This window comes from Homalodisca vitripennis, unplaced genomic scaffold, assembly GCF_021130785.1.
Source record: "Homalodisca vitripennis isolate AUS2020 unplaced genomic scaffold, UT_GWSS_2.1 ScUCBcl_9889;HRSCAF=18531, whole genome shotgun sequence".
NCBI classification, from domain to species: domain Eukaryota; kingdom Metazoa; phylum Arthropoda; class Insecta; order Hemiptera; family Cicadellidae; genus Homalodisca; species Homalodisca vitripennis.
The window spans coordinates 4,028-18,296 of NW_025785998.1; the positions used below are offsets into that span (position 1 = coordinate 4,028).

Genomic DNA, 14,269 nt, shown 5'->3' on the forward strand with positions numbered 1-14,269 from the left:
TTGTGCTGTCATAAAACAATGTTTACACAGACTTGTTGATTACTTTATGACAGACTTTTTAAATTAATATTTTACAATTTTAGAGACCAAGATGGGATTTTTTGCTACTTTAAAGACCAGTGGGGTGTAGTCAGGAGAGATTTTCAAAATAAGAATAGGCCTATATTTATACTAGGGATCGTAAGAATGTTCATGTTAATAACGGTACATGTTGAATAGTTTACGTGTGAAAGAAAAACAAACACATTTTTGAATTTATAAATATTATGAGGATTAGTACTGTAAATATTGAATGTCAAAAATATTATGACTTCGTATAAACCTTTTATTGTCACAGCTAACAGAAACCAATAGTTTTTTTCCTTGCCTCTTAGATAGACTGAAATAAATAATAAAATATGGAAATATGATGCATACGAGTATGGTGATGCCTATCCTAAAGCATCTTATAATGGGACAACTCACAACTTAGTAAAATTTTTACTTTGTGGGATGCAAAGTTATTGCTTGTTTTTAAACAAAGCACTCTATAACATAACATAAAGTAATGTAAGAGTTTTGGTAGAAAGTTTTTGCTATGTCTTCTTGACATAGCAAACTTAAAATCACATAAATAATGGTATATTTTGTGCTTTTCAGGTACTTTTCCAAATACAGATAATTCAATTAAAAGTGATTGGCAATAAAATTGAAGTCCTCACTTCACAATTTTGTAAAATGTTTTGCAGGTTTTACCAATGTTTGAACAAGTGTATTATGGAATTAATTTATACTACTCTGACAATATAACTGTCCAATTATATGAAATGTATTTGTATTTAATAAAGAAAGTACACGTACTCACCAAAACTTATAGTTAAAGAAAAGACCAGGAATTGACAATATTTTCATTGTGGTATAAGCTTTTGGTCACCCCAAAAAGTTGGAAACATATAAAAAACTCATAACTAAAACTTTTTGCAATGTAGAACTTTTTATTAGATTTACTCCAACTCTAGTTAGTGTGCTTCTTGGCTCCGAGTTAAATGATATTAAAGATTATGTTTAGCTCAGGATCAAGAAAGAGTTCCTGTAAGTAGCATAATGGACATCATTCAAGATAAAACCTTCCTTCTGTTAATACAAGCAAACTTTAAATACTATGGAAATATAAGAAGAGAACATTTCACAATAAGGAATAATCATGTGTCAGTTACTTCTAACACTTAATAAATTATGGCATTCTTATTATTTTGTTACTTCCAGTTACAGTGAAAGACTCACCTTCCATACTCTCCACTGATGCCAAAGGACAGATACTGGTCCTCTCTTATCCTACCAGCCAGTTGGATCTCGATGTAGTCTCCTTGCTTCTCCCACATGACCTGAAGCCGTTCATCCAGCATCTCCCGACAGTTAGTGTATGCCGGCACTGCCTCCGTCGTTGGGCTTGATGCTGTACTGCTCGTCTGTAAGCACAATACAGGTTAAGAAAATGTAAACATTGGTGAGCACTTAAAACATGGATTTGAATAATTTATACCAGATCAGATCAATATTAATAAAGTTAAAATTTAAATAAAAGTATAAATATCATCAAATTCAAAACACAATTTAACTAAAATTTAATTTATTACACCAGACTATTGCAGTTATTATTGATACAGAACAAATTAAATCTGAAAAATAGAATTTGTAAATGATATAAAGGGTAATAATATTTTTACTTTATAAGCTATCCTTTCTTCTTTTTCTCTTTTACAAATGTCTTGCAAATTTTTAAATTACACTGTTTGAAAAGCTTTATTTGCTTTAAAGCATCAAATACTTCTTCAATCTTATCACCTGATTATTTTTTTCAGTATTTTAAGTTGAAAACACTGTCTTTACAAGGGCTTAAAACACTGGATTTTCTTTAAAACAAATAACAATTATTTTATTTAAAGAAAATTCGGTGTGAGACCAAATATTTACAGTTTACAGTTTGAAATGTACCAAAAACCTTACTATGAACTGAACGTTGCCTTCAAGCATACTCTTTGCCATACAATTGTAGGATATATATAATTATGGCACACACACTGAATTAGTAGACAAATGCTTTAATTAGTTTTCACTAAGCTCACTCAGAGATCTGTGCTAATGTACTCTATTGTCTAGCTTTTCAAGTGAACATGGGATTTATCTTTAGTTAGGTACTAAATGTAATGTAATAAGTTTGTGTAATTACTAAATAGATTTAAATTTAATAACCTTGTAATAACTTACCGGATTGTACCACCATGGCGGCTGTTCCATCAGTTAAACAAAACAGCATTACTTTCAAGAAGGAAATACTAATTTTCACTATCTTATTAAATATTGTTAATTAATTACCTTTAAAAAGGTTTATATTGTGTTATTTACAAAGGAAAAATAAAAGTATATTTTTGTATGTGATTATGATTACTGACTGATTATCCTTTGTCATCACGAAAAGTCATCTGAATTTGTGTGTAACATTCATTAGAAATAATAATAACAAAAATTCAAATCGGTGCTCAAAATTATAAACTGTGCATTAATATAATTTCAACTCTCAGCTAAGATTTCAAGGTAGTTTACTGCATGGCTGATCAATAAATTAATTAAACAGATCACACTAAAGTTAATATTTTTATATATCTGTAATAATTTATTTCAGTTTACTATATCTTTTGTGAATCAATGTCAAATTAAATACATAAATTGTACCTATTTATTTGCATAAAAATTAAATAAATTATTGATTTTTAATAAGTTTTTATGTTTTTCATATAGATAAAATATTGTGAAGATACAACCTCCAGGAAAATAATTACAAGAAATGTTCGAGTACCTATTTATTAACTTGTAAACACATCTATGAAGTTACAAAAGTACAAAAATAAACTAACTGAAACAAAATATAAAACAACAACTATGCCATCAAACCAACCATAACAAAATAAAGTTATAACAAAAACTAGATGTATATGGTTACACAAAATAATAAACTCATTGAAACGAGTCAAAGACAATAAAACATGTTTTAATTAATTGTCCAGGGACATTCTCAATTGTTTAAGGGTTAAAAATAAATACTAACAAAAACACCATAATTACTATTTGTACAACAGTTGGCCATAAATAAAACATAAAACAAGAAACGCTGAAAAGATATGTTAATAATAAACAGTAATATAATTTATGGAACTTCATTTTAAGGAACTTAAAAGTATATTTAAACAAATGACAAATCAAAAATTGATGTTTTATAGCTTGAAAAATCAAGATTATTCTCATAACAAAAAAATATTAAAAGCCCAAATACTCAAACCAAGAAAAAGGCCTTTGAGGTTTCTTTTTTGGAGGTTTTCTTGTTGGTTTAGGTTTGTAACTCACAGTGATCTTGGTCTGGCCGAGAGCAGGAGGAACGTCCAGGTCCTTTGGGATGTTGACATGGCCGAAGTTGTGCCGATACTGGACACACCAGACTGCTAGCCAGTCAATGTCGTATACTGTCAGGTTTCCTGGCAGCTGTATCTCAATGTCTTCTCCCTGGTAGCCCCTCAATGGTTCCAGGCTGCACAAATGATAAACTTTCATTATACCTTAAGCATTAACTAGTTTTTTCAACCAATAGTTCATTCATTATACATAAACTGCCTCTTAATGTTCAAAATAAAATAAAAAGCGTGAAGGTGGGTATGTTATAGTTTTTAAAGTTGGATTACAATTTTTTTCTTCTTTTCTCAAAATGGACAGGAATAGGTGGTGGAACAACTTCGACATTTTTAAATGGCATCCCATATATCATAGGTATATTATGACCCTATACTGTGGTATAGCAAAACCCAATGTGTGTCACTTAAATCTGGGTAAAACCAATGCGGCACACCAACCACAATGTCAAGATATTGGGGTAGAAAAGGAGTGGTCAATAGGCCTATCTTACTATGGATTATGACGGAGATGGTGGAGTTTCCTTAATGTTAAAGGCTTTTATAGCCTAAACATCAGTGAGAACAATGTTATTGCATTGAAGAAAGACACATAATGAACTAGAATATGTAGAAAAATGAAGTTGCCAGTCTTTTTTGTAAGATAGCACTCTAGAAACATTACAGTTAAATGTGTTACCACAAGATACAAAGAAGTAAATTAAACACTTTTTTTACAAGAGATCACTAAACCATGTACTGAGATTCTTTTAAACAGGTACTGGTTGTTAGTTTGCATAATATTGAGCATTGCATAATCTAGTCAATGTTCAACTTAGAAAATTGCAAAACAAATGCTCTGAATCATACCTACCTGTATAACAAATTAACATTATTTTCATAACAAAATATCTTAAGCTCCAACCTGACTAAAATCTGTGAAATCGCATCTTCAATTTTCATTACATATCTCAAGAGGACTACATAGTTTTGTTGGCGTTCAAGATCTAAATAAAATCAAGTAATAAGCACTATTTTTTTCAGTTTTCTTCTTCACATTGAGTTTTAATGCTGATACAATTACATAAATAATTATCAAAATGAAGATTACTGCATTTGTTTCATCGTAGTAAAGAAATATTAACTTTTGGTTAATTATCATATAACCTCTGCTCGACCTCATATGATGCCACTTCAACCCAAGACATGGTCTACTGTCATGCCACAATGTCATCTGCTAAATCACCCAAGGATTATGATTAATATAAATATGGATTAAATAAAAATCCATAAGTAATGTACCGTATTTATTTCTCTGTGATTTCTATGTATTATTTGTCTTTAAAATAAAAAAAAATCTTCCCTCCACAAGACATGGACCTGCATAACAAAGAGATAAAGATTAAATATTACTTTAATGCTTTTGCAGCTTTCTCTGATAAAATTAAAATATTGTAATTTTAAAGAAAGTTAAAATTCAAGAAATATAATTTTGTAATTCTCCATGACATATATAAAGACACTTAAAGTTTTATAGAAACGATTTCTTTGAAGTATTCTCATACATTTATTCATAATTTTTGTATATTTTAGCAATGCTTCTTGTCATTAGTCCCCTGCATATTTTCTGAATAGAATTCTAGGAATAGTTTTATTTCAAAGGTTTAAAGGAAAAACCTGTATTTCACAAAGTTTTATGAAGAATATAAATATTTTCCTTTCATACTGGCTTTGAGACAGCTACAGCAGATGAGATTTTCTTGGAATCTGTTCTTTTAAACAAAAGATGTTGAAAATGTTCTTTTTAAAAACACGCCATTAGAAGAAGTATACTTAAGCTTAAATTCTCAGAATCTGTTAGAAATTGCTTTTAAAAGAATTAAAAATAATAACCAGTTTTTGGACTTTATATATATATGTATATATGAAACCATCCTATATTTTAAAAACAATCATGGTCAAACAAATTAATTTATAAAATAATGTGCTCAAATATAAACACACGCCATAAGAATGAAATCATCAGTGATCATCATAGACTTGAAATATACGCACAAAAAAAACTATGTATATCAGGAAAAGATTTATGAAAAATATTCCTCAAAGCATAAAGATGGAAAATAATACTACCAAATTTAAAAGAAAACTATTTGATTGATTTAGTTTTGTATTCAATAGAGGAACTTGAATATGTTTAGTAATTTTGTACATATACAGGGTGTGTCTCATGAAGAAACGGAGAAACTGTCAGGACTTGTTCTTACGGTGGAAAATAATGAAAAAAGTTCATATACACATAGGTCTAGAAACGCTTAGTTAACGAGCTATACAGGGTGAAAGAGTTCGCCCTGATTTCAGTGCCACCGTTAAAAGGGAGCCCTATTAAATTTTTTGGGCATTACCCAGGACGTAAAATTTAATGTATATTATGCAAATTGAACTGAAAAAATTGAATAAAAATTGGTACCAGACCTCTAGCTGCAGTTAATTTTTAAGATATCTGAAGAAATATGCAAAATTCGGTGTCCAAAAACAAGTTTCATTTAGGTTTCACGTAGATTAACTTTGTTAAATGTGTAAAAAAACACGTTAAAATTCTTTAACAAAACTTGTAAAGAATTAATTTCTTAAGATAATGATGTAAAATAAGCCAATAAAAAATTATACGTAAATTTTAAGAAAATCAATTTTTTAATTAAATAAATAACATACGAAGAATAGACAAAATCGGTTAGACTTTTTTTTCTTACTGAATGTACATCTTAATATTTGGAGAAAACATGTTAATTATTGAAAATATTATTGAAAATAATTATGTATAGATTTTATTTATAGAAACATTGTTCTATTTTTTCTAATGAATTACATACTAGTAAAAAAACTTTAGTGTCATAAAATCTGAAACTTAACAATAATTGCGAATTAATTTACGTTATTCTACAACTTTTGTAACAAAAATATTATTTTCATAGGTTGGCAGTACTAACAGCTGTTCAAACAATCACAATTACGAACTTTTTTTTGAATATTTTATATTGAAGTGTCATACAGATAAGTTAAGTGTAAATATTGATACAGTATAAAAGATAATATGCCGTTTCAATTTTCTAATGAAGAATATGCCGACATAATGTTCTGTTACGGAAATGCTAAAGGAAATGCGGAAGCTGCTCGACGTGAATATCAGGAAAGATTTCCTGCAAGGCGGATTCCGAATGCGAAAACTTTTTCTTCAGTGTTTCAGTTTTTAAGAACGAATGGATCATTTCCAACAATTTCGTTTTCGGTTGAACGGCAGGCACATCATCGCCGTTAACGATGAACTTCAAGTGATTCAACATATTCATCGTAGCCCGGGTACTAGTACGAGGCGAATTGCGTATCGCACTGGTTTATCGAGAAACAAAGTGTGGCGCATCTTGCGTTAAAGAGAGACTTCATCCTTTTCACCTGCAAAAGGTACAACATTTGCTGCCGACAGATTTACCCTTTACGGTTAAAACTTTTCTCATTGGCTTCTAGGTAATGCTGATAGGGTGAATTCAATTTTATTTACTGATGAAGCAACTTTCACGAGAAACGGGTCCTTCAATTGTAGAAATAGTCCATTTATGGATGCGAAGAAAATCCACATGGTACCGTAGAGAAACCTTTTTCCAACACAGATTTCACATTAATGTTTGGTGTGCCGTTATTGATGACAAAATTCTAGGACCATTCGTTTTTGAAGGAAAACCTTACAGGAAATATGTACAAACAATTTCTGAAAAATGATTTACCGGCTCTTTTGGAAGATATCCCTTTACAAAAAAGATTTTAAATGATTTTCCAACACGATGGTGCAACTCCTCATTTTTCTTTCGTAGCTAGAAATCATTTGAATGCTAATTTCTTGAAACTGGATTGGGTGTGGTGGACCAATCAAACTGGCCACCACGATCGCCTGACTTATCGCCTCTTGACTACTTCTTATGGGGACATATCAAAGCTATGGGTGTATAAACGTAAAGTTGATACCAATGAAGAATTCGCTAGAATTTGACAGTATAAGAAAAGCAATCCAGACATAATTCGCAGAGCAACCACAAATATTTTACGTCGAGCAGAATGCTGTGTGCATTGTGAAGGAGGGAATTTCGAACAGTTACTTAAACTAAGGTTAGTTATTTTGTTAGCATTAAATTCTTTTTTGCAATAGTAAGTGAAAATAAAAGTTTATAAATAACATGTACGTTCAGTAAGAAAAAAAAGTGTAACCGATTTTGTCTATTCTTCGTATGTTATTTAAAGTTTACGTATAATTTTTATTGGTTTATTTTTACATCATTATTCTTAAGAAATTAATTCTTTACAAGTTTTGTTAAAGAATTTTAACGTGGTTTGTTACACATTTAACAAAGTTAATCTACTTGAAACCTAAATGAAACTTTGTTTTTGGACACCGAATTTTGCGTATTTCTTCAGATATCTTAAAAATTACTGCAGCTAGAGGTCTGGTACCAATTTATTCAATTTTTCAGTTCAATTTGCATAATATACATTAAATTTTTACGTCCTGGGTAACGCCCAAAATAATTTAATAGGGCTCCCTTTTAAACGGTGGCTCTGAAATCTGGGCGAAATCTTTCACCCTGTATAGCTCGCTAACTAAGCGTTTCTAGACCTATGTGTATATGAACTGTTTTCATTTTTTTCACCGTAAGAACAAGTCCTGTCAGTTTCTCCGTTTCTTCATGGGACACCCCTGTATATAAGAAATATATGACACTATTGGATGTACCTCATTGTACAACTAATGAATAAAGAATTATTGATTGATTGGAAACCTGGCTAGCAACACACAATGTACCATTTTTCTCACCTCAGTTATCATTGCTTTAAAATAAACCTTTCTCAATTAATAAGATGGTCAATTTAATACCAAGAATTTATTAATAGAAACAAAAGTGGTTCTTTTTCAGAGTGTTAAACTTCTTTTCACTTATAAAAAACACAACAAATTACAATAAGTTATTGAGTTCCTAGACATGTTTTACATCAAAAGCTACAGTTTTAATAGTCAACACAAATGTTTTTAAAACACTTTTATTAGCAATTTTCTCTTTCATTAAAATATAGGATATTGTTATGGAAGTTTATGAAGTTATATAAGTTAATAATCTTTGTCACCACCATTCCTTCATGCTGTAATAATTTAATGTATTTGCAGTTGTTAAGTAGTATTAAGAATGTGTGATTATTTGAGTCTCCAAAACACAGATTTTAAAAAATATTTCCATTTTATATTTAAAAACTGGTAAAGTATGCTAAATTTTTAGATTTATAACTACAGGTGAAAATTGTATTTACTATAGAATCCCTATTTACTAAAGCTACAGCCTCCATTTATTGAACAGAAACAGCAAATGTTGTTATGCTGCATAATAAAGTATTGATAAAAAAACAAAAGTTATCTTTGAACCCCAACATAGACAAAATAAAAGTTATAATAAAACTAGGTGTTTATGTTTACACCAAATAATAAACTCACTGAAACGAGTTAAAGACAAATTAAAACATTTTAAAATTAATTGTCAGTGACATTCTCAAATTGTTTAAGGGTTAAAAAATAAATACTAACAAAAACACCAAAATTACTATTTGTACAACAGTTGGCCATAAATAAAACATAAAACAAGAAAAGCTGAAAAGATATTCACACAATTGTTTATGGTTTAAAAAAAAATATTAAAAAGATTAAATATCTTTAGTAGGAGTAAAACTTTTCATAATTATTCACTTCTGCTCATTGTGTTTCGGCAGACCTGTTATTTTTCTGTAGAGTTTTGTGAGGTCATGATGGATCAGAAATCACTTATACAATTACAATATTATTAACGTATTTCAACCCAACATTTACTTTGATATTTCAGGGGCAGATATCCAACTTTATATACAAATTTATTTTAATATTTCGCTCATCCTGATGTTTCCATTTTAATCCTCCTAGCTTTGTTTAATTTCTCATACCATTAGATAAGAGAAACATGTACTAATAGAACAGAGTATAAAAGACCCACCAGAATGTAATGGGAGTCTTACTAATCACAAAATAACTTCGTTTAAATGTGTCACTCTGTTACATGATAAAATGACATAAGGTTCAACTCAGTCTGTTACAAATTTATTTATCCTGCAAGTTTCTCATTGCCATAAATGCTACCCACAAAACCAATATAAAAATGTTAAGAACCTATTTTTACTCTTAGTACCCTTACGCTTTCACCTGTGATCCCAAAAAATCAATAGAGGAGAGGACCAAGAGGAACCTATGTACCATGTTTCAAGTTTCTATGATATTTCTATCAAGAGTTATCGCACAGCCTGCATATGATGGACAGACAATAACATGAAATAAAAAGCCCTTCTGGGTCCTTAATAATGTGTTCACTATACAGAATGTCAATAAATTACTTTACCAACCTCCTCTGTGTGGTTTTTCAGGTCAATATAAGAAGTGTAATTTAAAGTACAGGCTATCTTGTTTAGATTTTGTCTGTCTGTTTCGTGTTTTTATTAGAACAAAATTATATTTTAAGATGTAATATTTAAACTTTGGAACATTTTTCTAATTGATATCTGTTTGTAAAGTTTCAGAAAAATACCATGTCAGGTTTCAAAATGGTGGCAATGTAAGATTTTGAAACTATAATAACTCAAGAAGGGAAAATATGGATTAATTTTTTATGAACTTTTTTATAGCAAGTTTATTTTGCTACAAAAATAAGGTTTTACTGAGGTCATACCTCAGTGGCGCAGCGAGGGGGGGTTTTTTGGAGTTTGAACCAACCCAAATAGTCCAGAAACAAGATGAAACTAGTAGTGCACTGGAATAGGAATTAATATTAACCTTGCTGAAATTCTATTTAGAAAGGTCTTGATGAGCTTTAAATACTGCTATTAAATAATGCAGTCAGTTAATAAATTTTACTTGGATTAATTAATAAATAAATTAGTAGTTCCTAGAGTTATTCAAACCAGTATTTTACCATATTTTAGTCTCTTTACAACAATCTCTTTGCAAGGATTGTTTAGCATTGGATTGTTTGGACTTAGTGTTTTAAAGTCAACATAGCTACCAATAGCACAGTATGAATTGATTCTGTAAATTTTGACAGCTTTTATATTGGAGTAACCTAAGCTGAAAAATACTGTAACCAAGGGAAAGTCTGCTTTTTCGTTAACTTCAACTTTTGTTAGTTCAGATCAGGTTCTGAACTATGGACACTTCTAAATCTCTGTCAATGGATACTGATTTGAAACTGGCTCTTTCGAGCGACCTTATTCGCGAGCGTCCCGTTATCTTTAAACTTACAATATTTTGTTCTTAGAAGTTTATTAACGTTTTAGAATAATGTAGTAGACTGTTTTACGGAGAAAAACCTGACTGTTTTATAGAAAAAGTCTAGAGTTATGTGGGGCATATAACCGAATTTGATCGTTTAACCCCTCTTGTAGTATGGTCACATCTAGCAATTGGAAGAAATTAGTGTATGGTTAGCTTTAAAACCACTAAATTGACAGGTAATCAAAATTAAATTGGTTTTAAAGGTAAAACTGTATGCACACAAAAATTTTCAAAACGAAAAACGAATCTAAAATTCACTTTCAAATTATAAAATTATAAAAGCTAGGTCACGAAGATGGGTCTTTTATCGTGATCTAGGTAATTTTATCTTGTCATTCATTATGGTTTTGAAGATTTCTGTTGAGATATGCAATTCTGCATTGCATTTAATACAACGTTCCTCCACTCTCCTGTGGAAATTTATAGAAATGAAATGAGTTAAAAATATTATCCTTTTAGAAAAATTAAAAGCTGAATATTTTTCTTGATTATGTCTATATTTTGGTTATCATCAGTAGAATAGTCTTAAGCTACATATTCACGAGTGGTGAATCCAATTGTAATTTTTTAATTGATGTTGTATTTGGATTTTGAAAAACACAGGTAAATGTGAGTTTGTTTGATATTGTTTGTAAAAAATCGCAATTCGATGCAATTAAACTAGGTTTAATATCATGTTGACCTTGATTATTATTCATTATAACGCAATTCTTTTCTAGTCTAGTCTTGCAATTTTTGGCAAGTTCGTATTTTTAATTTGCTGAAAAACTGTTAATTTTAATTCTTTAGTAAATGTAAATAATTGCCCCAGGAGGGCCCACTTTTAGTTTGTTTATACCTTCCAGTTGAACCCACACTGTGTATAGCAATACCGATTGATGTCTTACTTAAATCTGGGCAACCCTAATGATGTCCAGGAGCGGCACATCACTAACCGCAAATATAGAGATTCTGGGGTTCAAAGTGTGTCGACAGGTTAATCTACTGTGGAGGATGTCAGTTGTAGTTGGATGTAGTTGCTAGCCTGGACATACGGGCGTCCTACCCCTGTCCGCGTTGACCGGAGAGGCTGGCACAGAGCTGCCGTCCCCTTCTTTTCAATGAGACAAAAACAGATAATGCCCACACAACTTCCTCATGGATCTCCTACAGGAAGCTGGCTCCTATCCCCAACCTTTTCTATCCTGATATTCTGTCACTCTGGATGCAGTACAAAATATTCATTTAGGTGCAAGTGAGAGGATTCTGTGCTTCTTGTACTAAGAGAAAAACTGCAAAATCTCACCTTCCCATTCTCGTTAGCCACTTTAATGCCTAGTGGGGTAGGTTTCCGTGCCATTTCCGACCCAGAAGTAGGCGTCGGGGCCAGCACCGTCATAGTGGAGGTTGGGGATATAGAAGGTCTTGGCGTCAAGCACCGTGATGTTGCCTGACCGCAATCCATGAGCCAGCCTTCGGAACTCTGGAAGCACTCTAGCCTTGGGTACTTCCAGGTTGGAAGGGATAAACACATCTCCGAAATTAACCTGGAACATAAGAAAAAGAGAATTACAGATGTAGAAGGTCAGACTGTAATCCAAAAACCTGCCTTCAGAACCGTGGAATCCAAAGAGTAATCAAGTGGTTTTTAAACTAGATAAATTACAATTGTGGTAACGAATACATGTATGTAAATTATGCGAAATCTATGTTTCACATGTCATTCTAACTACAAAAGGGGACATTTTCAGGCCATATTTTCTATAACTCATTTGAAAACCATTGTATGAACGTCAGTGGCGCAACCAGAAATCTTCTCGGCGGGGGGGGGGGGGGTGTCCGAAACCATGGGTTGTCGGGAGCATGGAAAGGTCATAAATTTTAGGTTCCAGAATGGTTATTTTATAATATTTCTGAACTCATAAACCCACGAGGGAAAAGATCAGGCCAGAGTGTATAGTTTACAGTAAAACCACTCTACCACCAATAACCAGGAAGTTCATACAGGGATAATAAAAATATTCTGTAACAAATACAGTTTATATGAAGTATATTTAACTAAAACGAAATTTAATGATAAAATTATCAAAATGATTATGTTTAAATCATAAATCAATACCAAAGCTAAATCTTGATGTCTACTCTCGGATCAAAAAGTATAGAATCTATATACTCCTCATTGATATCCGTGTTTGAAAGTTGACCACAAACTACCTGATATGCTACTATAACGTAAGTTATACTACAATTTAGTTCGTTTATTTCTGAGTTTCTACATATAAAACTGTTCACTAAAAATAAGTTCCAGTTTTATACCGATAACAACGAAACGAAAATATACCGGTTTTGGTGCTTTTCAACCAAACTGCCACCTTGAATATCCATAATTCGGAAGCTTCAGATCGATTAAGACCAAAGGGTACTGCAATGGAATATGAGAATATAAAATAGTATGAAAATAAAGTTATTATTAAATTACCATCTTATCTCTTATTCTTGACCGGATAGTTAGCAAAATTTGGCATTGGTCACGTTATAGAGCTAAGAGTCATTATGTTGAGCGTGTAATTTTGTAAACCACTATTTTAAAACGTTTAAATTGTAACACATATTAAATTGAGCCGGGTTTGTTAATTTACAGGTAACTGCTCGAATTAACGTGCAATTCGCCAGAATGTGCCGAGGACGGTGTTGCCTGTGGTGACAATGAATGACATCACAACACAGTACAGAACTGCTCAGAGATCGGGAACTCGTCACTACTGTGACAACTGATCACGTAGGGACTAATTTAACAGATACTTTGTGCCGGGTACCGTCTGTCCCCGAGAGTACCAGTTACCGCAAAACGAAAATAAAACCGGTACAGGTTAATGCTAAAGGTACTTTTACGATATGATATTTTACACGTTTACTGCCGATCCTGGTACAAAGTAACCGGACTCATTTAGCAGTAACAGTAGTGGAAGTGTAGTTGTACAATTGCAGGGGTACTCTGTAACATATGATTCCTAAACAAGTAAGTACATTGCACGGTTACCGTGGGTTTAGCAGTAACAGTAGCTGGAAAGTGTAAACTGTACAATTGTAGGGGTACTCTGTAATATATGATTCTAAACAAGTAAGTACATTGCACGGTTACCGTGGGTTTAGCAGTAACTGTAGCTGGAAAGTGTAACTGTACAATTGTAGGGGTACTCTGTAACATATGATTCTAAACAAGTACGAGTACATTGCACAGTTACCGTGGGTTTAGCAGTAACAGTTGTAGCTGGAAAGTGTAACTGTACAATTGTAGGGGTACTCTGTAACGTATGATTCTAAACAAGTACGAGTAAATTGCACGGTTACGTGGGTTTTAGCAGTAACAGTAGCTGGAAAGTGTAACTGAACAATTTTAGGAGTACTCTGTAACATATGCCATTTTAGGGGTAATCTGCTACGTTATGATTCTAAATCTGTACTAGTACATTTTTTTGTCTAG

General features: G+C 31.7%; 1 pseudogene; it reads right to left on the minus strand.

Annotated features, from left to right (window-relative positions):
• Positions 1-3,294: 3,294 nt before the first annotated feature.
• On the minus strand, positions 3,295-12,332 carry LOC124374743 (annotated as a pseudogene).
• Between the last annotated feature and the right edge of the window lie 1,937 nt (positions 12,333-14,269).